The 27,483-nt window shown below is 45.9% G+C and overlaps 1 long non-coding RNA gene across 1 annotated transcript in view; it reads left to right on the forward strand.

The window, feature by feature from the left end:
- The window catches only part of LOC139256802 (uncharacterized), a 57,580-nt gene extending 30,379 nt beyond the window's left edge, over positions 1-27,201 (forward strand). The window contains exon 2 of the long non-coding RNA XR_011592199.1: positions 27,033-27,201. This is a non-coding gene — a long non-coding RNA (uncharacterized lncRNA). The remainder of the gene's footprint in view (positions 1-27,032) is intronic.
- The last annotated feature ends 282 nt before the right edge of the window (positions 27,202-27,483 follow it).

The raw sequence follows: 27,483 nt of genomic DNA on the forward strand, positions 1-27,483 counted from the left end.
AACGATCCCCGGGTGCTCGCAGTGGAGCTCCCAGACAAATACCTCTTGCCTCGTAGAGGCATGACTACTTGACTGCCCCACATCAGGCAGTCTGCTTGTAGTGATAGCTCATGCATGCGCCTGTGAAAAGGTTTTAATTCCTCGGGGCAGGCATTGCGAGCCTCTGCCCAGCCACCGGTTAGGACACATCTTTTTACTAAGGATAACGTGGGGTCGCTGGCCGTCCAGGCTCTGATTTGGTGAGCCATCATGGGCGAACCTGTGGACTCAAAGGCATTGATTGCCATGACTATCTCACAGTCCTGTTCGTCAGACCCTTCCGTGGCCGCCAGGGGTAGCCTGCTGAGCGCGTCAGCACAGTTGTCTGTGCCTGGTCTGTGCCTTATGGTACAGTCGTAGGACGCCAGCATGAGTGCCCACCATTGAATTCACGCCGTTTATTGCCTTGCTCTCGGATAGGAGGCACATGAGGGGCTTGTGGTCGGTTTCTAATGCGAACTTGGCCCCGAAAAGGTATTGGTGCATCTTTTTAACACCGTATACGGACGCGAGCGCCTCCTTCTCTACCATTCCATACCCGCGCTCCACCTGCGAAAGTGACCTGGAGGCATAAGCTATGGGTTGTAATTTGCCCGCACTATTGACATGTTGCAAAACGCACCCGACCCCATACGCTGACGCATCGCATGTGAGAACTAGCTTTTTACCTAGGTCAAAGAAAGTCAAAACACTGTTGGAACACAGAAGGTTGCGTGCCTTATTGAAGGCGCGTTCCTGGGCGTCTCCCCAAAATGAATTGCACCCCTTCCTTAGTAGCACGTGGAGAGGCTCCAGCAGCATGCTCAAGTTCTGCATAAAGTTCCCAAAGTAATTGAGTAGCCCGAGAAAGGCGTGCAGTTCTGAGACATTCCGGGCCTGGGTGCCAGGCGAATTGCTTCTGTTTTGGACTCTGTTGGGCGGATTCCATCAGCAGCAATCCTTCTGCCCAAAAATTCAACCTCGGGTGCGAGAAACAGGCACTTGGATTTCTTGACTCGTAGGCCTACCCGATCTAACCGCTTTAGTACTTCCTCCAAATTACGGAGATGGGAGTCGGTGTCCCTGCCCGTGATAAGTATGTCGTCTTGAAATACAACCATCCCCGGGATGGACTTGAGCAGACTCTCCATGTTCGCTGGAATATGGCAGCTGCCGACCTGATGCCGAATGGGCATAGATTGTACATGAAAAGGCCTCGATGCGTGTTGATGGTGGTGAGTAGCTTGGATTTCTCGGTCAATTCTTGCATCATATACGCAGATATGAGGTCTAATTTTGAGAAAAGTTTACCTCCAGCCAATGTGGCAAATAAGTCCTCTGCTCTGGGCAACGGGTACTGGTCCTGTCGGGAGACTCTGTTTATGGTAGATTTGTAGCCCCACAGATTCGTACGGATCCATCAGACTTCATGACTGGGACGATGGGACTTGCCCAGTCGCTAAATTCCACAGGTGATGTAATGCCTTCCCGCAGAAGCCTGTCTAGTTCGTGTTCAATCTTTTCCCTCATCACATAGGGTACAGCTCTGGCCTTGTGATGGACCGGTCTAGCATCCTGTGTGATGTAGATTTTGACTTTGGCCCCTTTGAAAGTGCCCACACCTGGCTGAAAGAGATGTTCAAATCGTTTTATAACTGTTGAGCAGGGGGTCCATTCCTCCAATGACATGGCATGGACATCATCCCATTTCCAGTTTAGTTTTGCCAACCAGCTTCTCCCCAGCAGTGCTGGGGGGGGTCTCGGGGGACAATCCACAGGGGAAGTCGGTTCACTGTCCCTTTGTGTGTGACAGAGAGCATGGAGCTGCCAAGGACTGGCATGATTTCTTTAGTATAGGTCCTTAGTTTGGTGTCGACCCTTGTGAATTTTGGTCTGCCACAGTTGTTCAAATTGTTGAGCGCCCATGAGAGATTGACTCGCTCCCGTATCCAGCTCCATGTTGACAGATATCCCATTGAGTAGTACCCTCATCATTATGGGAGGCATCCTGTTGTAGGAGCAGCGGCGGCCATTGATCGTGTTGACCCGCTGTACACCGGTGTCCTGTGTACTGTTCCCACCATCTTCTGGTCCGCTTTCCGACCCATCCGATTCATATACCAGCCGAGCTGCCGTTTTTTTGCACATGCGGGCCAAATGCCCTGTATATTCACAATTTCTGCAAAACAGCCTGCGGAAATCGACATCCTATCCTCGTCACCACTGTAAAGTCCTGTCCCCTCAGTACAGATTCACATGAGGCATGTAGTGAAGTCAAGGTCACTCTGGACCTGCACCTTTATTTCACAGCTCTGGAATGCTGCACTTGCCTGAGACCTGTTCTTATATACCTGTCTCTTGCAAGTGCACCCCTGGTGGTAAGTTATGCTGGTGGTTACAGGTCATATCTTATTACAGTCATGTATAGCATGTTAGGATACAGTTATATATAATAATGTAAGATACATGTCAGTACTTCTTTCTGATAAGCTTACAATAAAGGATGAAACTGAGTACTGTGTGCAATGAGCAAGTGTGACCTTAGCTCCTTTAATGAGACTCCAGAATGCAGGAACCTCGTGGGTGACCTGCTTATATAATGTGCTTCCAAGAAATGCTGGGATTCCTTGGGACTCCAACAGGTAGGCCCTCTGGTGGTGTAATACAGGTTGCAAGGGGTTAAATACATAACATCACTCCCCGCGAAGTCAATAGTACACTTATTTACACCAGCTGGGGCTCCTCGCTCCCTTGTCGATCTTCTCGGTACAAATGCGGGTGTGGGTGAGTTGGTTAGTTCTTCACTGGGCTGCTGGGCAGCCGAGCTTGCCTTGCTGCTGGGAATGGTGAGTTTTGTGGTCAACCGTGATGTCAGTTGCCACTTTGTATGTGTGTGTGTGTGTGTTGGATGGTGAAAGTTGGTGGTGTCTTCTTCGGTTTGTTCATAGCTGTGGGTGAACCGCAATTTGATTTGGTCCAAATGTTTTCTGTATGTTAGTCCACTGGCCAATTTGACCTGAAACGCCCTATTCCCCTCTTTGGCTGTGACTGTGCCAGCGAGCCATTTGGGACCATTTCCATAATTGAGTACAAACACAGTATCATTGATCTCAATATCACGTGACAAATTTGCGCAGTCATGGTGCACACTTTGTTGATGGAGCCTGCCCTCCACGTGATCATGGAGATCAGGATGGACAAGAGAGAGCCTTGTTTTGAGCGCCCTTTTCATGAGCAGTTCGGCTGGGGGAACTCCGGTGAGTGAGTCGGGTCTGGTGCGGTAGCTGAGCAGCACCCGGGATAGCCGGGTCTGCAGGGAGTCTTCCGACACACGTTTCAAGCTTTGCTTGATGGTCTGAACTGCCCTTTCTGCCTGGCCGTTGGATGTGGGCTTGAACAGGGCAGATGTGACGTGCTTGATCCCATTGCGGGTCATGAATTCCTTGAATTCAGCACTGGTGAAACATGGCCCATTGTCGCTGACCAGGACATCAGGCAGGCCATGCGTGGCAACATGGCTCGTAGGCTTTCAATAGTGTCCGTGGACATGCTTACAGACATTATCACACATTCAATCCATTTTGAATCCGCGTCCACGACAACTAAAAACATTTTGCCGAGAAATTGGCCCGCATAGTCCACGTGGATCCTCGACCACGGTTTGGAGGGCCACGACCACAAACTTAGCGGTGCGTCTCTGGGTGCATTAGTCAGCTGAGAGCAAGTGTTGCACTGGCGCACGCATGACTCTAAATCTGAGTCAATGCTGGGCCACCATACATGGGATCTGGTTGTGGCTTTCATCATTACAATGCCTGGGTGGGTGCTGTGCAGTTCACAAATGAACGTATCTCTGCCTTTCGTGGACAAGACCACGCGATTGCCCACAACAGACATTCGCTTGCAGGGACATTTTTTCTTTGCGCCTGTGGAACGGCTTAATCGCCTCCTGCATCTCCGCTGGGACTCTGGACCAGCTCCCATGGAGGACACAGTTTTTTTACCAAGGACATAAAGGATCCTGGCTGCTCCAGGTCCTGATCTGGCAGGCCGTGACAGGGGAATTCTCGTTCTCGAATGCATCCAATACCATGAGCAAGTCCATTAGCTGTGCCATTTCCACCACGGTGGTGGGCAATGGCAGCCGACTGAGCATCTGCGAGTTCTTTGTGCCCAGTCTGTGGTGGATTACATAGTTGTATGCCGAAAGCGTGAATGCCCATCTTAGGATGTGGGCACAGGCATTAGTCTTAATCCCTTTGCTCTCAGAGAACAGCGATATGAGCGGCTTGTGGTCAGTTTTAAGCTCAAACTTGAGGCCAAATAAGTACTGGTGCATTTTTTTTACCCTGTAAACGCACGCCAGAGCTTCTTTTTCAATCGTGCTGTCGGTCCTTTCAGCCTTGGACAAATTCCTGGACGCATAAGCGACCGGTTGCAAAATCCCCGATTCGTTAGCCTGTTGTAACACACACCCAACCCCGTATGACGACGCATCGCAAGCCAGCACTAATCTTTTACAAGGGTTATACAGGACAAGCAGTTTGTTTGAACACAGCAGATTTCTGGCTTTCTTAAAGGCAGCCTCTCGTGAATTACCCCATACCCTGTCGTCTCCCTTGCGCAGTAGCACATAGAAACATAGAAACATAGAAACATAGAAAATAGGTGCAGGAGCAGGCCATTCAGCCCTTCTAGCCTGTACCGCCATTCAATGAGTTCATGGCTGAACATGAAACTTCAGTACCCACTTCCTGCTTTCACGCCATACCCCTTGATCCCCCGAGTAGTAAGGACTTCATCTAACTCCCTTTTGAATATATTTAGTGAATTGGCCTCAACTACTTTCTGTGGTAGAGAATTCCACAGGTTCACCACTCTCTGGGTGAAGAAGTTTCTCCTTATCTCGGTCCTAAATGGCTTACCCCTTATCCTTAGACTGTGACCCCTGGTTCTGGACTTCCCCAACATTGGGAACATTCTTCCTGCATCCAACCTGTCCAAACCCGTCAGAATTTTAAACGTTTCTATGAGGTCCCCTCTCACTCTTCTGAACTCCAGTGAATACAAGCCCAGTTGATCCAGTCTTTCTTGATAGGTCAGTCCCACCATCCCGGGAAACAGTCTGGTGAATCTTCGCTGCACTCCCTCAATAGCAAGAATGTCCTTCCTCAAGTTAGGAGACCAAAACTGCACACAATACTCCAGGTGTGGCCTCACCAAGGCCCTGTACAACTGTAGCAACACCTCCCTGCCCCTGTACTCAAATCCCCTCGCTATGAAGGCCAACATGCCATTTGCTTTCTTAACCGCCTGCTGTACCTGCATGCCAACCTTCAATGACTGATGTACCATGACACCCAGGTCTCGTTGCACCTTCCCTTTTCCTAATCTGTCACCATTCAGATAATAGTCTGTCTCTCTGTTTTTACCACCAAAGTGGATAACCTCACATTTATCCACATTATACTTCATCTGCCACGCATTTGCCCACTCACCTAACCTATCCAAGTCACTCTGTAGCCTCATAGCATCCTCCTCGTAGCTCACACTGCCAGCCAACTTAGTGTCATCCGCAAATTTGGAGATACTACATTTAATCCCCTCGTCGATATCATTAATGTACAATGTAAACAGCTGGGGCCCCAGCACAGAACCCTGCGGTACCCCACTAGTCACTGCCTGCCATTCCGAAAAGTACCCATTTACTCCTACTCTTTGCTTCCTGTCTGACAACCAGTTCTCAATCCACGTCAGCACACTACCCCCAATCCCATGTGCTTTAACTTTGCACATTAATCTCCTGTGTGGGACCTTGTCGAAAGCCTTCTGAAAGTCCAAATATACCACATCAACTGGTACTCCTTTGTCCACTTTATTGGAAACATCTTCAAAAAATTCCAGAAGATTTGTCAAGCATGATCTCCCTTTCACAATTCCATGCTGACTTGGACCTATCATGTCACCATTTTCCAAATGCGCTGCTATGACATCCTTAATAATTGATTCCATCATTTTACCCACTACTGAGGTCAGGCTGACCGGTCTATAATTCCCTGCTTTCTCTCTCCCTCCTTTTTTAAAAAGTGGGGTTACATTGGCTACCCTCCACTCGATAGGAACTGATCCAGAGTCAATGGAATGTTGGAAAATGACAGTCAATGCATCCGCTATTTCCAAGGCCACCTCCTTAAGTACTCTGGGATGCAGTCCATCAGGCCCTGGGGATTTATCGGCCTTCAATCCCATCAATTTCCCCAACACAATTTCCCGACTAATAAAGATTTCCCTCAGTTCCTCCTCCTTAATAGACCCTCTGACCACTTTTATATCCGGAAGGTTGTTTGTGTCCTCCTTAGTGAATACTGAACCAAAGTACTTGTTCAATTGGTCTGCCATTTCTTTGTTCCGCGTTATGACTTCCCCTGATTCTGACTGCAGGGGACCTACGTTTGTCTTCACCAACCTTTTTCTCTTCACATACCTATAGAAACTTTTGCAATCCGCCTTAATGTTCCCTGCAAGCTTCTTCTCGTACTCCATTTTCCCTGCCCTAATCAAACCCTTTGTCCTCCTCTGCTGAGTTCTAAATTTCTCCCAGTCCCCAGGTTCGCTGCTATTTCTGGCCAATTTGTATGCCATTTCCTTGGCTTTAATACTATCCCTGATTTCCCTAGATAGCCACGGTTGAGCCACCTTCCCTTTTTTATTTTTACGCCAGACAGGAATGTACAATTGTTGTAGTTCATCCATGCGGTCTCTAAATGTCTGCCATTGCCCATCCACAGTCAACCCCTTCAGTATCATTAGCCAATCTATCTTAGCCAATTCATGCCTCATACCTTCAAAGTTACCCTTCTTTAAGTTCTGGACCATGGTCTCTGAATTAACTGTTTCATTCTCCATCCTAATGCAGAATTCCACCATATTATGGTCACTCTTCCCCAAGGGGCCTCGCACAATGAGATTGCTAATTAATCCTCTCTCATTACACAACACCCAGTCGAAGATGGCCTCCCCCCTAGTTGGTTCCTCGACATATTGGTATAGAAAACCATCCCTTATGCATTCCAGGAAATCCTCCTCCACCGTATTGCTTCCAGTTTGGCTAGCCCAATCTATGTGCATATTAAAGTCACCCATTATAACTGCTGCACCTTTATTGCATGCACTCCTAATTTCCTGTTTGATGCCCTCCCCAACATCACTAGTACTGTTTGGAGGTCTGTACACAACTCCCACTAACGATTTTTGCCCTTTAGTGTTCTGCAGCTCTACCCATATAGATTCCACATCATCCAAGCTAATGTCTTTCCTAACTATTGCATTAATCTCCTCTTTAACCAGCAATGCTACCCCACCTCCTTTTCCTTTTATTCTATCCTTCCTGAATGTTGAATACCCCTGGATGTTGAGTTCCCAGCCCTGATCATCCTGGAGCCACGTCTCCGTAATCCCAATCACATCATATTTGTTAACATCTATTTGCACAGTTAATTCATCCGCCTTATTGCGGATACTCCTTGCATTAAGACACAAAGCCTTCAGGCTTGCTTTTTTAACACCCTTTGTCCTTCTAGAATTTTGCTGTACAATGGCCCTTTTTGTTCTTTGCCTTGGGTTTCTCTGCCCTCCACTTTTCCTCATCTCCTTTCTGTCTTTTGCTTTTGCCTCATTTTTGTCTCCCTCTGTCTCCCTGCATAGGTTCCCATCCCCCTGCCATATTAGTTTAAATCCTCCCCAACAGCACTAGTAAACACTCCCCCTAGGACATGTAGGGGTTCTAGCAGGGTGCTTAACCCAGGTAGGAAATTCCCAAAATAGTTAAGGAGTCCAGGAATGACTGCAGCTCCGTCACGTTCTGTGGTCGTGGCGCGTTCTTGATGGCCTCCGTCTTGGCGTCAGTGTGTCTGAAACCGTCTGCTGCGATTCTTCCCAAGAACTCGACGTCCTGCACCAGGAAAACACACTTCGAGTGTTTCAACCTGAGCCCCACGCGATCCAACTGACTAAGAACCTCTTCCAGGTTCTGCAAGTGTTCGGTGGTGTTCTGACCTGTAACCAGTATGTCGTCGTGGAAAACTATGGTGCGAGGAACCGACTTTAGCAGGCTCTCCGTGTTCTGTTAGAAGATTGCCGCGGCCGACCGAATCCCTAACTGGCATATGATATAGATGAACAGACCTTTGTGCGTGTTGATGCAGGTGAGGCCATTCGAAGACTCCCCTAGCTCCTGTGTCATGTAGACCGAGATCAGGTCCAGTTTGGTGAACGTCTTCCCTCCAGCCAGGGTCGCAAATAGGTAGTCTGCCTTGGGTAGCGGGTACTCCTGGCCCTGTAGCGAAAAACGGTTAATTGTTACTTTATAGTCCCCACAAATTCTGATCGTGCCGTCCTCTTTAAATACTGGGACAATCGGACTCACTCATTTGTTGAATTCCACCGGCGTGATGATGCCTTCTCGCTGCAGCCTGTCCAGCTCAATTTCCACTTTCTCACTTATCATGTACGGTACCGCCCATGCCTTGTGGTGGATGGGTCGTGTACCGGGAACCAAATGGATCTGCACTCTCAACCCCGAGAAGCTTCCAATGCTTAGCTCAAACAACGATGAAAACTTGTTCAGAACCTGGGCACGTGAGGCGGCATCGACGGACAAGAACGCATGGATGTCGTCCCAGTTCCAGCGGATTTATCCCAGCCAACTTCTGCCAAACAATGTGGGGTCATCCCCTGGCACAATCCACAACGGGAATTTGTGTACTGCTCCATCATAGGAGACTTTGACATCTGCACTGCCAATTACAGGGATTAGTTCCTTGGTATAAGTCCTTAGTTTGGTGTGAATGGGGCTGAGCTTGGCCCTGTGTGCCTTGTTGCACCACAGCCTGTCGAAGGCCTTTTTACTCATTATGGACTGACTCGCACCATTGTCCAGTTCCATCGATACTAGAGTTCTGTTCAGTTCAACTTTCAACATTATTGGTGGACATTTTGTGGTGAAAGTGTGTACCCCGTACACTTCTGCCTCCTTAGTGCGAATCTCCGAATCAGTCTGATCCATAGTGGATCGATCTTCCTCTGCAACATGGTGGTTTGCAGGGTTTGCAGCTCGCCTGCACATTTGCTGGAGGTGTCACATTGTTCTGCAACCATTGCACGCATAGTGCTTGAAGCGGCATTGATGGGGCCGATGATCACCTCCACAGTGCCAACAAGATGTTAACTGCCTCACATTAACGATTGATGGCGGATTCTGGGTCATCTGAGGTCGGGCAGCAGCAGCTGGTGTGTACGTTCTGCCATGTATATTCCTGCTCGAAAACGACGTAACTTTGTTCACAGTACTGGCTGAAGCTTCTTTGCTTTGTGAAATCTGTTTAATGTTGTCGCTGGCGGACATAAATGCCTGGCTATCGTTTTGGCTTTACTTAGATTCGGAGTTTCAACGGTTAACAGTTTGCGAAGGATTACCTCATGGCCAATGCCCAGTACAAAGTCTCTGAGCATTTGTTCCAGGAATCCCTCAAATTCACAATGTCCTACAAGGCACCTTAGTTCGGCGACATTGCTCGCCACTTCCTGGCCCTCCGACTGTTGACACGTGTAGAACCGATATCTCACCATCAAAACGTTTTCCTTAAGATTTAGGTGCTCCCTGATCAGCATACACAATTCTTCATAGGATTTAGCTATTGGCTTTGCCGGAGCTGGGAGATTCTTCATAAGGCCATAGGTTGTTGCCCCACAGACAGTTCGGAGGATTGCCCTTTGTTTGGCAGCATTCTCGTCCCCTTCCAGCTCATTGGCCACAAAGTATTGGTCAAGTCTCTCCACGAAGGCCTCCCAATCGTCTCCTTCTGAGAACTTCTCCAGGATAACGACTGTTCTTTGCATTTTCGCGCGGTTGTTCGTTACCTCATCGCCAATTGATAAGCTCACAATAAAGGATTCTGTGATCCCTTGGGACTCCCAACAGGTAGGACCTCTGGTGGTAGAACCTCCGGTAATATAGGTTGCAAGGGGTTAAATACAGAACACTTTCAATTTAGTATATTGTATTCGCTGCTCACGATGTGGTCTCCGCTACATTGGGGAGACCAAACGCGGATTGGGTGACCGCTTTGTGGAACTCCTCCATTCAGTCCGCAAGGGTGACCCCGAGCTTCTCGTCGCCTGTCACTTTAATTCTCCGCTCCACTCCCACGCTGGCCTCAGCCTCCTACACTGTTCTAATAAAGCTCAACACAAGCTCAAGGAACAGCACCTCATCTTTCGTTTAGGCACTTTATAGCCTTCCGGACTCGACATCGAGTTCAACAATTTCAGACCATAACCCCTGCCTATATTTTGTTCCCCTTACTCCTTTTCTTTTCCACAAAAACTCCACCCCCCCCCCCCCCCCCGTTTTATTTTTATGTTGTTTCTCTTTGTTTCCCATGGCAGCTGGTAATTATTCCACCATTCATACCTTATCCAGACTCTTCTTTTGTTTCCTAACTTTGCTATTATCATCTCAATTTGGTCCATCATCCCATTTGTCTCTCAGATCTCTTCTGCCTTCCACCCTATCACAGACCTTCTCTTTTGTTCTTTCCACCCTCCCTCTTTCAGGGCCCCAGCATTTCCTTAAGAATCTGATACATTTCAAACTATTGCCAGTTCTGACAAAGGGTCGTCGACCTGAAACATTAACTCTGTTTCTCTCCACAGATGATGCCTGACCCACTGAGATTTCCAGCATTTTCTGTTTTTATTGCTTAATTAGGTTCTGGTGGGGTATATAACTGAAATTACAGTAGAACAACTGGGAAATAGTGACCACAACATAGTGAGAATAGAAAATGATAACGATGACCAAAATGTAAGGGTGCTGGATTGTAAAAAGGCAAATTTACCAAGTTAAAAGGGATCAGGTCCTAATTAACTGTGTAGAAAAATTAGCAAATGGGTTGAAAGATCAGCAGTGGGTAATCTTCAAATGAGATGGATGGAGTATAAAATAAATACATTCCAATAAAATGAAAAAGGACGCATCAAAAAATAGAGTTCTATGGAATGGGAAATTAAAACAAAACTGAACCTTAAAAAGGTGATGCATGATAAAGTTGAGGCTAAAAATACTGAAGATAATTCTGAAAAATATAGAAAGTGTAGTAGGGAGGTGAAAAAGGTTAAGTGGGAATGTGACACAAGACTAGCAGATAATATGAGGAAATAGTAAGGGAATTTATAAGTATATAAAATGTAAAAGAATAGAGAATAACTATCGTACCACTCGGGGATAAAGCAGAGAGTCTAATTGTGGAGAGTGAAGGAATGACGGAGGAGAAATTAAATAAATATTTTCTTTTTTTTTAACAAATGCTGGTGATAGTGGGAACATAGATAATAGGAGATGGAACAATTGATGGAGGTAACTATGGAAGAGAAATTGGTTCTTAAAAAATTAGCAAAACCCAAGGTGGATAAGTCACTGAGTCCTGATGGCATATTAGAAGGAGCTAGAGGAAGATAGCAGAGGTTTTGGCCACAGTTTTTCAGGCCAACTTAAGAATGCAAATTGTGTCATGGGGCTGAAGAGCGTTAATGTAACATCTTTGTTCAGGAAGTGAGTAAAGGAAAACCAAATAACTCTATACCAATTAGTCTAATATCAATTGTGGGCAAACTCTTAGGCCCTGATGTTTACGGTGGGGTGGGGGGGGAGCGACTGTCAACAGTCAGGAAACTCAGAGATACGAGAAAGGGTGAAGTCCTGCTGAATTTAACAGCAGGACCTCATTTGAATTTTTAAAAATTCTGTTTCCCGCACAGCACACAGACAGATTGAAAGGCTTTCTCATAGTTGTACAGGATAGCGTCTTGAACCGCGTGTGATGAAGGTGTTCCCACAGTGCTGTTCGGGATGGAGTTCTGGGATTTTTACCCAGTGACAATGAAGGAACAGCGATATATTTCCAAGTCAGGATGGTGTGTGATTTGGAGAGCAACTTGCAGGTGTTGGTGTTCCCATGCACCTGCTGCTCTTGTGCTAGATGGTAGAGGTTACGGGTTTGGGAGGTACTGTTGAAGAAGCCTTGAGGAGTTGCTGCAGTACATCTTGTAGATGGTACGCACCGCAGCCACGGTGCACTGGGAGTGAATATTTAAGGTGGTGGATGGGTTGCCAATCAAGCGGGCTGTGTTGTCCTGATTGGTGTTGAGCTTCTTGTGTTGTTGGGGCTGCACTCATCCAGGCAAGTGGAGAGCATTCCATCACACTCCTGACTTGTGCCTTGATATTGGTGGAAAGGCTTTGGGTAGTTAGAAGGTGAGTCACTCATCACAGAATACCCAGCCTCTGAACTGCTCTTGTTGTCAGTGTTTATGTGGCTGGTACAGGTACTTTTCTGATCAATTATGATTTCAAGGGTGTTGATGGGTGGGGGATTTGGTGATGATAATCCCGTTGAATGTCAAGGAGGAATGGCTAGACTCTTGCTGGAGATGGCCATTGCCTGGCACTTGTGTGGCGTAAATGTTATTTCCACTTAATCAGCCAAAGCCTGAATATCATCCAGGTCTTGCTGCATACGGGCACAGACTGCTTCATTATCTGAGGAGTTGCGAATGGAACGGAACACTGTGCAAACATCAGTGAACATCCCCACTTCTGACCTTATGACGAATGGAAGGTCATTGATGAAGCAGCTGAAGATGGTTGGGCCTAGGATACTGGCGTGAGGAACTCCTGCAGCAATGTCCTGGGACTTAGGTGATTGGCCTCCAACAACCACAACCATCTTCCTTTGTGGTAGGTATGACTCCAGCCAGTAGAGAGTTTTCCCACGATTCCCATTGCCTTCAGTTTTACTCGGGCTCCTTGATGCCACACTTGGTCAAATGATGCCTTGATGTCAAGGGCAGTCGCACTCACCTCACCTCTGGAATTCAGCTCTTTTTGTCCATGTTTGGTCCAAAGCTGTAATGAGTCCTGGAGCTCAGTGGTCTTGGTAGAACCCAAACTTACCATTGGTGAGCAGGTTATTGGTGAGTGAGGATCACTTAATAGCACTCTCGATGACACCTTCCATCACTTTGCTGATGATTGAGAGTCGACAGAGGGGGTGGGTGGTATTTCACCGGATTGGATTTGTCCTTTTTGTGGACATGATATACTGGGCAATTTTTCACATTGTTTGGTAGATGCCAGTGGTTGTAGCTGTACTGGAACAGTTTGGCTAGAGGTGCAGCTCATTCTTCAGCATGACAACTTGAATGTTGTCGGGGTCCATGGCCTTTGAGTGGGATTTAGTGCGGAATAGTATATGTGCCTTGGAGATTTGGATGAGCTGAAGTTTACAGAGCGTGGAGGATGAGGCCAGCCAAGAGAGCATTACATAAGAACATAAGAAATAGGAACAGGAGTAGGCCATATGGCCCCTCGAGCCTGCTCCGCCATTCAATAAGATCATGGCTTATCTGATCATGGACTCAGTTCCACTTCCCTACCCATTCCTCACAACCCCTTATCGATTAAGAAACGTCTATTTATGTCTTAAATTTATTCAATGTCCCAGCTTCCACAGCTCTCTGAGGCAGCAAATTCACAGATTTACAACCCTTTGAGAGAAGAAATTTCTCCTCATCTCTGTTTTAAATTGGCGGCCCCTTATTCTAAGATCATGCCCTCTAGTTCTAGTCTCCCTCATCATTGGAAACATCCTCTCTGCATCCACCTTGTCAAGCACCCTCATAATCTTATACGTTTTGATAATATCACCTCTCATTCTTCTGAATTCCAATGAGTAGAGGCCCAACCTACTCAACCTTTCCTCATAAGTCAACCCCCTCATCTCTGGAATCAACCGAGTGAACCTTCTCTGAACTGCCTCTGAAAGCAAGTATATCCTTTCGTAAATATGGAAACCAAAACTGCACGCAGTATTCCAGGTGTGGCCTCACAAATACCCTGTATAGCTGTAGCAAAACTTCCCTGCTTTTATACTCCATCCCTTTTGCAATAAAGACCAAGATTCCATTGACCTTCCTGATCACTTGCTGTACCTGCATACTATCTTTTTGTGTTTCATGCACAAGTACCCCCAGGTTCCGCTGTACTGCAGCACTTTGCAATCTTTCTCCACTTAAATAATAACTTGCTCTTTGATTTTGGAATCGTTGAGTCTGGAGATGATGGTATGAATGAGCCTTTCAACAGCAGTTGAGATGAGGCAAGGACGGAGGTAGATTATGTTAGGAGGATGAAGTAAGTGATCTCTATTATGGAGAAGATTTGTGGTTGGACGTTCAGCTTGATTAGGATGTTGAGGTTGCAAACAGTCGAGTTAAACCTCTGACCATAGCTGGGGAGGGTTTGAAATTGATTTTGTAATGGGGTCTGATGACAATGGCATCAGCCTTCTAACGTGTAACTGGAGGATATTATGACTCTTCCAAGACTAGATATCGGACTAGCAATCTAATGAGACAATGTTGGGATCAATAGAGGGGTAATGGAGAGGTGGAGCTGTACTGTAAATGTGGAAGCTGACTCCATGTCTGAATATTACATCTAGTGGCAGCATGTAGATGAGAAAGGGGAGAGTGCAACGGTTGAATCCCTGCTGGATTCTGGAGGTAACAGCTGCAGTATCATGAAGAAAGGCCACTGCTGGAGATACTCTAGCTACCATTCACAGATAAGTGGTACCAAGTGAGGACAGTTCCACTGAGCTAGACAATGGACGGGAAGCATTGGAGGAGAATGGCGTGGTTGACCATGTCAAAAACTGCAGAGATGTCAAAGAGGGAAAATGAACCACAATTACAGTCACATAAGGTGTAATTTGTAGCTTTGATTAGGGTCGTTTTGTTGCTCTGACAAGGGTGGAAATGTGATTGGAGAGATTAAAACAGAGCTGCAAGAAAGATGGGTATGCATTTGGGAGGTGACATCACATTCACTACCTTTGCATATTCGAAGATAGAGCCGCAGTTTACAAGGACAGATCGGCCAAGATTAGTTTTTTTTTGAAGGATGAGGATGTGTGTTTTGAAAAGGGAGGAGAACAGTACCTGAGGATAGGGACCATTTACAGTATCAGCTGGCATGGGGACCAGGAAGAATGGCCGTCCAGTTTAGTGGTAATGGGGTCCAGGGAGCAGGAGGTAGGTGTCATGGACAAGATAAGCTTGGAAGGGGCATGAGGGGAGATGGAGGAGAAATCATTCAATATGATAATGGCTGACAATGCACTTCAGTATCCCATTCCTGCTTTCTCTCCATAAGTCTTGATCCCTTTAGCCATAAGGGCCACATCTAACTCCTTTCTGAATATATCTGAAGAACTGGCCTCAACAACTTTCTGTGACACAGGTTCAGGGATAGTCTATGGGGAAGCTTGGTTTGGTGAGCATCGGGAAGCAGCAGAAGCAGCAAAAAGGATGATCTCAATCTTGGTGACGAAGTCTGTGAGCTCCTCACATTTGGGCAGGAAGGAACTGAAATCCGAGGGAAGAGGATAAAATAATCTTTGAGATGGAGATTAAGGTCACAAGGGATGTGGAGTTACTCTGTGCAGAGGTCGGGGTTAGAAAGGAGGGTGGATATTTTGAGGAGAAACTTGTGATGGGATTTGAGTGTACAAGGATTTTAAAGGAGAGATGAGTGGTGGAACAAAGAGACATGCTTGAAGGGGGAGAAAGTGGCATCGGAGTAAGGGGAAGAGATAAGTGGCAGATGCAATTTAATGTGGATGGGTGGGGTAAGACACTTTGGGAGAAAAAGCAAGGAACTTTATGGAAATACTGAATGATGTGAATGAACACAACTGTCAGTTTAAATATATAATCGCTTGTAAGTATAAGTGCTGGCAGATGAAGTTGGGTAGATACAATATTTTTTTTAATTCGTTCTATGCATGTGGGCAACACTGGCAAGGCCAATATTTATTATTCACCCGTGTTTCCCTTGAGAAGGCGGTGGTGAACCTTTTTATTGAATGCTGCAGTCCATGTTGTGAAGGTCCTCCCACAATGCCCCTGGGTAGAGATTTGCAGAATTTTGACAAAGCAATGATGAAGGAATGGCAATACACGGTATATTATATCTTGGTGTGTGATTTGGAGGGCAACTTGAAGATGATGCTGTTCCTACACATCTGCTGTCCTTGTCCTGCTAACTGGTGAAGATGGTGGGTTTGTGAGATGCGTTTGAAGAAGTTGCTGTAGTGCATCTTGTAGATGACACTGCAGTCACGGTACTGGATAGGCTGCCGATGAAGCGGACTGCTGGTGTCAAGCTTCTTGAGGTTTGTTACAGCTGCACCCATCCAGCAAGTAGAGTGTTCCATCACACTCCTGACTTGTGCTTTGTAGGTGGCAGAGAGGCTTTGGGGAGTCAGGAGGTAATTAAGTCACCACAGAATGCCAAGCCTCTGACCTAGTCTAGTAGCTACAGCATTAATGTGGCTGAACCAGTGAGTTTCTGGTCAATGACCACCCTCCCCCGCTGCCCCCAAGGATGTATATGGTTGGTGATTCGATGGTGATGCTGTTGAATGTCAAGAGGGGATGGTTGGACTACAGTAGCTTCCAGTTTGTTATCAGGAGTCACTCCGTTTATTTTTAGTTTTTTTTAAACTGAATTCGGATTCATAATTTGTCAGGGTGGGATTTGAGCTCATGTTCTCTGGATTACTGGTCCAGGAATTATAGCCACTATGCTATTGTACCTTTTATGGTTTATAAATAAGGGCATGGAATAAAAGAGTAAGAAATAATGGTGGATTTGTATAAAACATTGGTTTGGCCACAGTTAGACTACTGTGTAGATTTAGATGACCTATTATTGAAATAACATTCAAGCCATAGAGAGTGTGAAGCTAGAGTTCATCAAAATGCTAAGAATGGGAATCTAGTTTAGAGGACCGACATCAGAAACTGGAATCATTTCATTGCAGCAGAGAGGGCTAAGAGGAGATTTAGTGGAAGCATTTCTGTCGGTTGTCAGTGATGAGGCTCATTCATTTTAAATCGTCAGTAGGAATGAGAAAGAGGTTAGGAGAAATTTCTTAACCCAGATAATTGGCGGTGCATGGAATCCTTTGCCACAGCAAGTGGTTGAGACCACGGTATATTTTAAAGGAAAATTGGATACGTGACTTTAAGGAGAGAGCAGATTAGTGGATTGCTGTAGCAAGGAACTGGCAAAAATGTGATGGGTCAAATGGCCTGCTTCTGTGCTACCAGCAATTGATAGTAAATATCCCTCTCACACAAACTATATATCTATCTAATATATTGATACCCTTGTCGGAATTGATCGACCAAAAAAAAACACTAGTCCCTGTAGTTTCTCTTCTACCATCCTGGTAGTCACATGATATAAATGTGTGCACTTCCTGTCTGCACCACTTGACTTCCTGTTATTATTGCCATACTTTTGGTGTCGATCTTGTCCTGTTACAATTTCTTAAGTCCACAGGGGTGAATTTCCATTGGGGTTTCTCCTGATTCTCCGCCGTAATCCCTGAAAAACAGCATGAACAATGTCAGGCAAGCAGGAGAATCCCAATGGAAATATCCCTACCCTACATCCTCCTCTTTGAACGACACACTTTAATCTTGTATTGATGTCCTGTTCTAGTCCCACTCAACCACCGGAAACGGTCCGTTTCACTATACTTTGTCCCATCCCTTCATGATTTTAAACATCTCCATAAAATCACCCCTTAATCTCTTCTGCTCTAACAAAACCTGTCCCAGTTTTTCAAAGTCTTTTGGCATATTTATATTCCTTATACCATGCAGCACCACTACATCCTTGCGTAAGAGGGGAGGCTACTTTGAACGTGCTAATTGGGGTCCCATACAGTTCAAATGTTCAGTGTAAGTTTCGGATACCAATGAGTAAAGTGTGTAACGTGCATGCCCCGTCATTGGTACCAGGTGTTAAGCAGCATAACCAGTGGTCCTTTATAGGGGTCTTGCTCATGAATGCTGTTCCTGGCACCACAAAAATCTTGCCACTCACTACTGGCCATCCACATCCTCCTCACTCCATTCACTCTATTACCTCTGGCTTAATTCCGTGGAAGTTGCCATCCACCTTGGTTGCCTGTTAGCGCTGGTTTAGCGCTTGCAGATCACCGATCAAATGGAAATGAGACCCTCAAATTGGCTTAGGGTTCTAGAAGGCAAGGATATTGGGCACTGCTCAATGTTGGCACAAAGTGAAAATCCAACCCAACGCCCATGTGTATTGCCACAGGAGATTGCCCAGTATCAGAAAGTTATAGTTGTGAAATTAGTGACACAGGAAGTAGGATTTGTAGACCGCAAGACTTTTAATATACTAGTTGATCTCCTATGGCATTGCAAACGGGATGTCAAGACCAAGTGCAGTATTTGGATCAAATGGGGTTAGAAAATGGGGAATTGATTGGACCCCAACAGAGGAGGGAGAAGGGGAAGGAGGCAAGGAAGAGAGGGGGGGAGGAAGGAAGAGAGAAATGGAGATGGGGAGGGGCTAAGGCAGAGGGGCAAAGGGGAGGGTGGAAAAGGACGTGGGGGGAGAATAGGATGGGGGAAAGGGATGCAAGAAAAATGAGGATGTGGCGGGTGGCAGTAAAGCCAGTGAAACTCTTAGCAGGAAGGGGAATTGGAAGGGTGGTTTCAGTGTGTTGTTTTTTCCTCTTTAAAAATCCTAATTTTCATTTTAGTGAAAGGGGTTTGAGGTTCCCATTTCCATTTTGCAGGCCTTTTTATGTCAGTGGGCGTGATGAGTTACACGTTTACTTCCTTCATGCCTCGATTTCTGAGTCAATGGAGGATGGTTGCAATCACTTTCCTTTTGACAGAAACAAAACAAGTTAACTGTGGCAGATGGAACCGTCGAGGTTGAAGCACAGCAGCCTTATAAAGGATGCGACGTGTGATCTACAACATGGTGTCCATAACGCTGTGATTCGTTCCGGTTAGTTCCATTTTTTGTGGGCGGTTTTTTGAGCGAGCGATATTGTCAGCAATATGTGTTCAAGGTGGTGAAATTGACGATGGGCGATTTCCATGGCCGCTAGTTTGGGTAAATATGCTCTTTACGACAAAAAACAGTGGCTGGGCATTAATATTGAATTTCAGCATTAATTCCACGAGGAAAGTAACGCTGGGCGATATTATGGCCATTGAATTCGTCCATCCTGCTGATTCCGCCCCAAAAAAGTGGATGGGCGGTAATATTTTTTCTCGGCGTTAAGCACATGGGGAAAGTAATGCTTGCCGATAAGTTTCCGAATAATGCCCACCAGTTTCCATTTTGTGCCAAAATAGGCGATATCTGGGCATTATACGTCATTTCAGCGATAAGATGGGCATTAAGTGGGCGTTAAGCAGGCAATAAAAGTCAAGGTTCTAGCCCCGTGTCTTCGATTTGGCCAAAGATGCATTGGCGTTCAGTGCTGAGGCAGTGGATAAGTATTGCGTGGCGGCGAGCTGGTGTTACGTTGTCGCCGTCTAACCCACTCGCTGTGATGTACGTAGAAAAGCTTTTTATCCATCTCGGCCACGGAATTGGAGGGTCCCCGGGTGCGAAGAGGATAGGCTGGGGTTTGGGGAGGTTCATTTGATTCATCCTCATTGCCAAATTATGTTTTGTGCATAAATAACAGATTAACTGAACCAAGAGTAAAGTAACTCCCAAAATGGTGTCCCAAAGCCAGCATGTTTACAGCAACAGTGAATAGCTCCCACAGGGTTCTAATGCCTGTCTAGTGTCCCGTAACAAACAAATAGAGTATGAACACACTGAATTTAAATACAGAAACTGCCATGGTGAGTTATGGCCTCCCATTCATTTGGATTATTAGTCCAAGCCTCTGATTTACTCATCCAGTAACGTAACCATTACACCACCATATCTCTTTCTGTGGTTAGTGTGTCAGAAAAGCTATAGTAAGTTTAATGAATAATTTTTACATGCAATTGACACCTCCTGCCAAAAACTTCTTAAGAACAAGTAACTTTGGGGCCAAAATTGCCCCTTTCTTAAGGCCTGTTACCACCGGAATTCGGCGGCCACGCTGCAGAGTGCAATGGCCGCCGACTTTTCGTGTAATAGCCACCATTATAAAAATTCTGCTCCTGCGGTATCCTGGCAGTGATCCGCTCCTCCCCACCCCACCGCTCAGCTGCTGCTGATCCATCCTAAGTGCATCATCAGAGTGTGCACCGCCCATGTTCCCCCTCCCCCCCCGGCGGCAAAATTCCGGTGAGAAAATCTTCCTCCCGTTGGGCGATGTCAAAAGCTGCTTTTTTCAGGTAGTCCAGTGAGGCTGTAGCCTTTTAAAATGGTGGTGCAGCTCCCATTAAAGGGGAGGACGCACTGCCGTGGCTGCCATGGTTTATTTTTTGTCAACCGACTGCCATATCGGGCCGACAATTACGCCCCTGAGTTCGGCTTAGCCACCAACAGGCAGCCTGGCCAAAACCCTCCCTGGTAGCCCTGTAAAAATTGTGCAAGCTTACCCCTTTAAGTGAAGGCAGAGCGTGGTGATGCGGCGCCATGATGATGTCGTCAGCGCTACGCTGATGACTGACAGTGGCGGTCACTACACCTGCCCCCAACTTCCACCCCTCTACTGTGCTCACCGCCGCAGATCAGACCCGATTATGACTGGCTTCCGGTCCGCCGAAAAGAAAAAGCCAAAGAGTGGAATTTCGCTCAAGAGGCCACCTTATCCACCGCGGCGTGAAAACACTTGAAACGGGGTGTGTGCCCCTTTAAATAACAAGTTGTGAAACACAAGTAAAGGTGTGTATATCAGAAATTTGATTATTTAAATGAATGGTCAGAAAATCATGCGCAATATGCCTGAATTTCCAATACATGCCCTTAGCAGGTGCAATTCCCCATTGGCAGTACAAAGTCAGAAAATGATCACTGTAGTAACTGTGGTTTAAGTATGTTGAGTGTTCTAAGGTTCACACCATTTTAATATGAGTTTATAATTATTCCTTCTGAGTTAGAAGGTTGTGAGTTCAAGTCCCACCTCAGAGATTTGAACACAAAATCTAGGCTAACACTTCAGTGTAGTACTGAGGGAGTGCTGCATTATCAGTGGTGCAGTCTTTTGGATGAAACCAACATTAAACTAAGACCCCTTCTGCCTATTTAGGTGAATGTAAAAGATCCCATGACACTATTTAAAGAAAAGTGTATGCAATAACTCAATAGACTGTACACTGTAAACTCTGAACAGGTACAAACCTGGCTCTAATTTATTAGCGTCCAAAGTGATTACATTACAAGATGGCTGGCCTTTTATACCTGGGCCGCACACACGTGTGCACAGGCCAATGACCTCCGACAGTGGCGCCACCTGGTGGCTAGTAAACCCAAGCATACATACATGACAATATCCCCCCTCTAAGATATTAGTAACTGTCTTTTTACAAAGAGAGACGGTCCGGGGCTTTCTGCTCCAGAGTTGAATGTCTCAGTTCAACTCGAGCCTTGGGCGAGCATTCTGAGTATGTTATGACTGGGGGCTGGATAGCCGATCTGATGGGAATGGCAATGACCACGTCAGGGGTTGAAAGTCCAGATTCATTGACCATGTCAGTGATTGAAAGTCCAGATTCATTGATGACAGTGGAGTCCTCTGATGACTGAGGGTAGGTTGGTTGGTCAATGATTGTGTTTTCCTCAGAATTTCCAGTTCATCCGTGTGCCGCATCTTTATCTGATCGACATGTTTCCTGCATGTCTGCCCATTCTTGAGCTTAACGATAAACACTCTGTTACCCGCCTTGGCCGTAACAGTACCGGCGATCCATTTGGGACCTTGACCATAATTCAGTACATACACAGGATCATTGATCAGGATACTCAGAAATGTTGCGTGACACAGAAGCGCGATCATGATACCCTTGCTGACTTTGACGTCTGTATTCGACATGATTATTCAAGTCACGGTGGATAAGAGAGAGCCTGGTCTTGAGACCTCTTCATCAATAGTTCATCAGGGGAGACCTTGGTAAGCGTATGGGGTCTTGTCCTGTAACTAAGCAGTATGCGTGACAAGCGAGTTTGCAATGAACCTTGAGTTACATGTTTCATACTCTGCTTGATGGTTTGGACCGCATGCTCTGCTTGTCCATTGGATGTGGGTTTGAATGGTGCTGACCTCACATGTTTGATACCATTGAGTTTCATGAACTCTTGAAACTCCATACTGGTGAAGCAAGATCCGTTGTCGCTTGCCATACATGAGACCTGGCAATGGTTTTCATCATGACAATACCGGGATGCATGCTATGTAGATCATGCATAAATTTCTCGCTGCCTTTTTTGGGCATAACAACACGATTACCCCACAGTATACAATCTGATTGAATCTATAGTTTGTCTTTGCAACGGATGTAAGGTTTGGTCTCCTCACACATTTGTTTGGGTATGGCAGATCAATCACCACTAAGGATACAACGTTTCACAACCGATAATATCGGGTCCTGGCTGATCCAGGTCTTAACTTGGGCCATGACAGAGGTTCCTTCACTTTCAAAAGCATCCATGACTAACAGTAAGTCTGCCGGTTGTGACGTTTCCACCTCCGGTGTGGGCAATGGCAGACAGCTCAATGCAGCAGCAAAATTCTCAGTGCCAGGTCTATGGCTAATGACATAATCATAGGCAGATAATGTCAGCACCCACCTCTGGAAGCGGGACGATGCATTGGTATTGATACCTTTGTTTTCCAAAAACAATGAAATGAGTGGCTGCTGATCTGTTTCCAGTTCAAACTGAAGACCAAACAGGAACTGATGCATCTGTTTAACCCCATACACACAGGCTGGTGCTTCTTTCTCTACCATGCTGTAGGCACTTTCTGCCTTTGACAAATGTTTTGAAGCATATGCAGCAGGTTGTAATTTTCCCAACTCATTAGTTTGTTGGAGCACGCTACCAACTCCATATGATGAAGCATCATAGGCCAATACTAGACGCTTACAGGGATCATAATGTACCAGCAGCTTGTTAGAGCAAAGCAGATTAGTAGCTTTCTCAAAAGCTCTATCTTGAGACGCACCCCGAACCCAGTTGTCGCCTTTTCTCAGCAGCATGTGCAGTGGCTCTAATAAGGTGCTTAATCTAGGTAAGAAATTATCGAAGTAGTTGAGTAGACCAAGGAACGAATGCAGCTCTGTCACATTCTGAGGCTTGGGTGCATTTTTGATGGCCTTGGTTTTCGAGTCCGTAGACCTGATACCGTCAGCAGCAATTTTCCTCCCCAGGAATTCAATTTCCGGTGCCATGAAGACGCACTTCGAGCATTTTAGTCTGAGTCCCACTTTATCCAGACGATGTAGAACCTCTTCCAGGTTGTTCAGTGGAGTGACGACCTGTGACCAGTATGTCAGCTTGGAACACAACGGTTCTGGGGACGGACTCGCCATGTTCCTCTGAAATATGGCTGCAGCCGTGTGAATTCCAAAAGGGCACCTGTTGTAGATAAACAGTCCTTTTTGAGTGTTGATGCATGTAAGTTTCTTCGACATGTCGACCAGCTCCTGTGTCATGTAGGCGAATGTCAGATCTAGTTTTGTGAACGACTTCCCCCCGGCTAGCATTGCAAACTGGTCATCAGCTTTTGGTAACGGGTATTGATCCTGTTTCGAAACTCGGTTGATCGTAACCTTGTAGTCTCCACAAATCCTGACAGTGCCATCACTTTTCAACACGGGAACAATGGGGCTGGCCCATTTATAAAATTCAACCGATGATATGATCCCTTCACGCTGGAGTCTGTCCAGTTTGATTTTGATCTTCTCCCTCATCATGTGTGGAACTGTCCGAGCTTTATGATGGGCGGGTCTTGCATCCTAGTCCACGTGGATCTGCACTTTGGGTCCCGTGAAATTGCCGATGCCTGGTTCAAACAGCAAGGGGAACTTGCTCAGCACTTGAGCATATGGAGTATCCTCCTTCGATGACAATGCTTTGATCTCGATCCAGTTCCATTTGATTTTTTTCTAACCAGTTCCTGCTGAACAACGTTGGACCATTGCCTGGAACAATCCATAATGGTAAATCGTGAACCGCACCATCATACGGCACCGTTATGAGTTCTTTAGTGTATGTACGCAACTTGGCATTGACTGGACTCAGCTTAGGCCTCACAGCCTTAGTATTCCACAGCCTGTCAAATGTCCTCTGGCTCATTATTGATTGACTTGCACCCGTGTCCTATTCCATCGCTACCGGCACACCATTAAGTTTTACATTAATCATTATTGGTTGGCTGTTTGTTAGGAACGAATACAGTCCATACACTTCCTCCTCTGGTCTCTCGGATTGCATATCCGGATCCGCGTTATACTGGTCATCATCCTCCATGTGGTGTATTGCAGCACGCTTGCTCAGTTGCGGACACATGTGCTGGAGATGCTCCACTCTTGAACAGCGTTTACAAATATATTGTTTAAACCGACACTGATGATGCCAATGATTTCCCCCACAACGCCAACACGGTGATATTGGATTCATTCCCGTTGGTGGACTTTGAGCAGCCACAGGTTTCGCGTACGCAGTCGGGGAGGCCCTGCCATATGCAGCTCTGCCAAATGACTATACTGTCTTGTACAGTACTTGCTGAGTTCCGATTTTTCAATGATATCTGCTTTAAGCTTTTGTCCATCGTCATGCATGTTTGGGCAATCGTGATGGCCTTGCTCAAATCCAGTGTCTCCGCCGCCAGTATCTTACTCAGGATCGCCTCGTGGTTGATGCCGATTACAAAGGAGTCCCGCAGCATGTCTGCCAATGCAGTTTTGAACTTACACAGTCCAGCTAGACGTCTTAAGTCGGCAACTAATTCCGATACATCCTGGCTCTCAGAATGAACATGCGTATAGAATCGATACCTTGAGAATGATGATGCCTTCATCTGGTTTGAGATGGTCACGTACCAGAGCACACAATGTTTCATAGTCCTTGTCCATTGGACTTAAGGGCGAGAGGAGATTCTTTGAGTCCATAGATTTTCAGACTGCAAACCGTGAGGAGGACCGCCCGCGCCGAACTGCATCGACCTCTTTCTCCATTTTGTTGGCCACAAAGTACTGGTTCAAGCGGGCTACAAAGTCTGCCCAATCTTCTCCCTCCACGGATCGCTCCAGAATTCCAATTGTGCTCATTTTTGCATGCGAAGGTTCTTGTTACCTCGTCGCCAAATGTTGTGTATGCAATAACTCAATAGACTGAATACTGTAAACTCTGAACAGGTACAAACCTGGCTCTACTTTATTCGGGCCCAAAGTGATCACATTACAAGATGGCTGGCCTTTTATACCTGGCCCGCACAAATGTGCGCACAACCCAATGACCTCCGACAGTGGTGACACCTGGTGGCTAGTAATCCCAAGCATACATACATGACACCAATATTTATCATTCAAGCAACATCTTTAAAAATCCAGATAATCTGGCCATTATCACATTGCTGTTTGTAGGACCTGGCTGCAAGCAAATTGGCTGCCATGTTTCCTACATTACAACAGTGATTGCACTTCAAAAAGTACATCATTAGCTGTAAACGCTCTGGGACATCCTGAGGTCATGAAAGGCACTATATAAATGCAAGTCATTCTTTTCTTTAGGCAGACCACTAATGGTGAAGATGCTGTCCTATCCACAAAGAGCAGGACAAATCTAACACAGCCAATTATTGCCCTGTCAACCTCCTCCCAATCATCAGAGAGGTGATGAAAGGAGTCATCAATGGTGCCATCAAGTGATATCTAATCACTAATAATCTGCTTACTGATGCTCATTTTGGGTTCTGCCGGAACCACTCAGCTCCAGATCTCAGCGCAGCCTTGATCCAGGAATGGAGAAAACAGCTGAATACAGGAGGAAAGGAGAGAGTAACTACCCGCGACATCAAGGCAGCATTCATCTGTGTCTGGTTCCAAGGAAACCTAGCAAAAGGTCAGTGAAGGTTAAGAGGAAAACCTTCTATTCTCTGGAGTCATACATGATATAAGGAAGTTGTTCATGGTTGTTGGAGACCAATCATTGCAGCCTAATATATCGCTGCAGGAGCTCCTTAGGGTAGTTGCTTCATCAATGACCTTCCATCCATCATAAGGTCAGGAATGGGGCTGCTTGCTGATAATTCCATGGTTTGCAGTTCCATTGACAATGGAAGGAGCTGGCCAGGTCAGTCAGTCCATATCCAATTCATGACATCTCAGTGCTAGAAGATGTTTAATTACCTTACCAGATCAGACAAGGTAAGAATGAACTGTGCTATGTTTGCCACTCACAACCATCTTCCCCTCAATCTGTAGGAATTTTTCAAAACATTACCCATTAATATCCAGAAGGTACAATAGGACCTTTAACACCCAAGTCTTCACATGCAAATGTTCCTGCATTCACAGCCTTACATGCATGGACCCGATTAAAAGTCTCAAATATAAAGTAATTATTTGTTTCTGGCATGGGGATAATAGTCGAAAAAAGAGGTGACCTTGACTGTCACTTGCAGAGGAGGTGTGAATGGAACTGAACATTGGAATCATCAACAAGCAGTCCTACTTGTGACTTTATGGTGGAAGGAAGGTCATTGATGAAGTAACTGATGATGGTTGGACATGAGGAATTTACCCTGAGGTTCTTCAACAATATCCTAGGGCTGTGATGATTGGTCTCTACCAATCATAACCAACTTCCTAGGTGTTAGGTATGACTCCAGCTATTGGACGGTTTTCCCCTTGACCTCCATTGATTTCAACTTTGCTAGGGCTCTATGGTGCTACATTGGGTTGAAAGCTGCCTGATGTTGAGAGCAGTTACTCTGAACTGTTACAAAAGCAAAATACTGTGGATGCTGGAATCTGAAATAAAAACAGAAAATGCTGGAAATATTCAGCAAGTCAGGCAGCATCTGTGGAGAGAGAAACAGAGTTAACGTGTCAGGATGGAGTGTCATTGACCTGAAACATTAACTTTGTTTCTCTCTCCACAGATGCTGCCTGACCTGCATCCAGCTCTTTTTCATCCATGTCTGTATCAAGGCTTCCTACATCGGTACTCCCTGTGATGTTTCAATCATTACCAAATTCTAAACAATTACAAACGCTTTTGTGTTGTGAATTTGTACCTCCTGGAAAGTGAATAAAGACTTGCCAAGCAAATTTCACTGAGATTTTTTACTAACTATTCACCCCATTAGTCAGATACCCCATAATAGAGGTAATTTTACAGCATCCAACACATAAGCAGCTTGCATCAGGAACTCAGGTAAGTTTCCCAAGTATTCTAACTTAGTGCATCACCAGTTCAATATATTGGCAAGTGATTTATTATAAAATGAGTCTTTGGACAGAAGTTTTGGGGACAAGAATTAAAATTTGGGCAGATTTATTATCCATTTACATTTGAAGATAATGGCTGAGATTTTCCAGGGGGTCAGCGGG

This window comes from Pristiophorus japonicus, unplaced genomic scaffold (genome assembly GCF_044704955.1).
Source record: "Pristiophorus japonicus isolate sPriJap1 unplaced genomic scaffold, sPriJap1.hap1 HAP1_SCAFFOLD_774, whole genome shotgun sequence".
Lineage (NCBI taxonomy): Eukaryota > Metazoa > Chordata > Chondrichthyes > Pristiophoridae > Pristiophorus > Pristiophorus japonicus.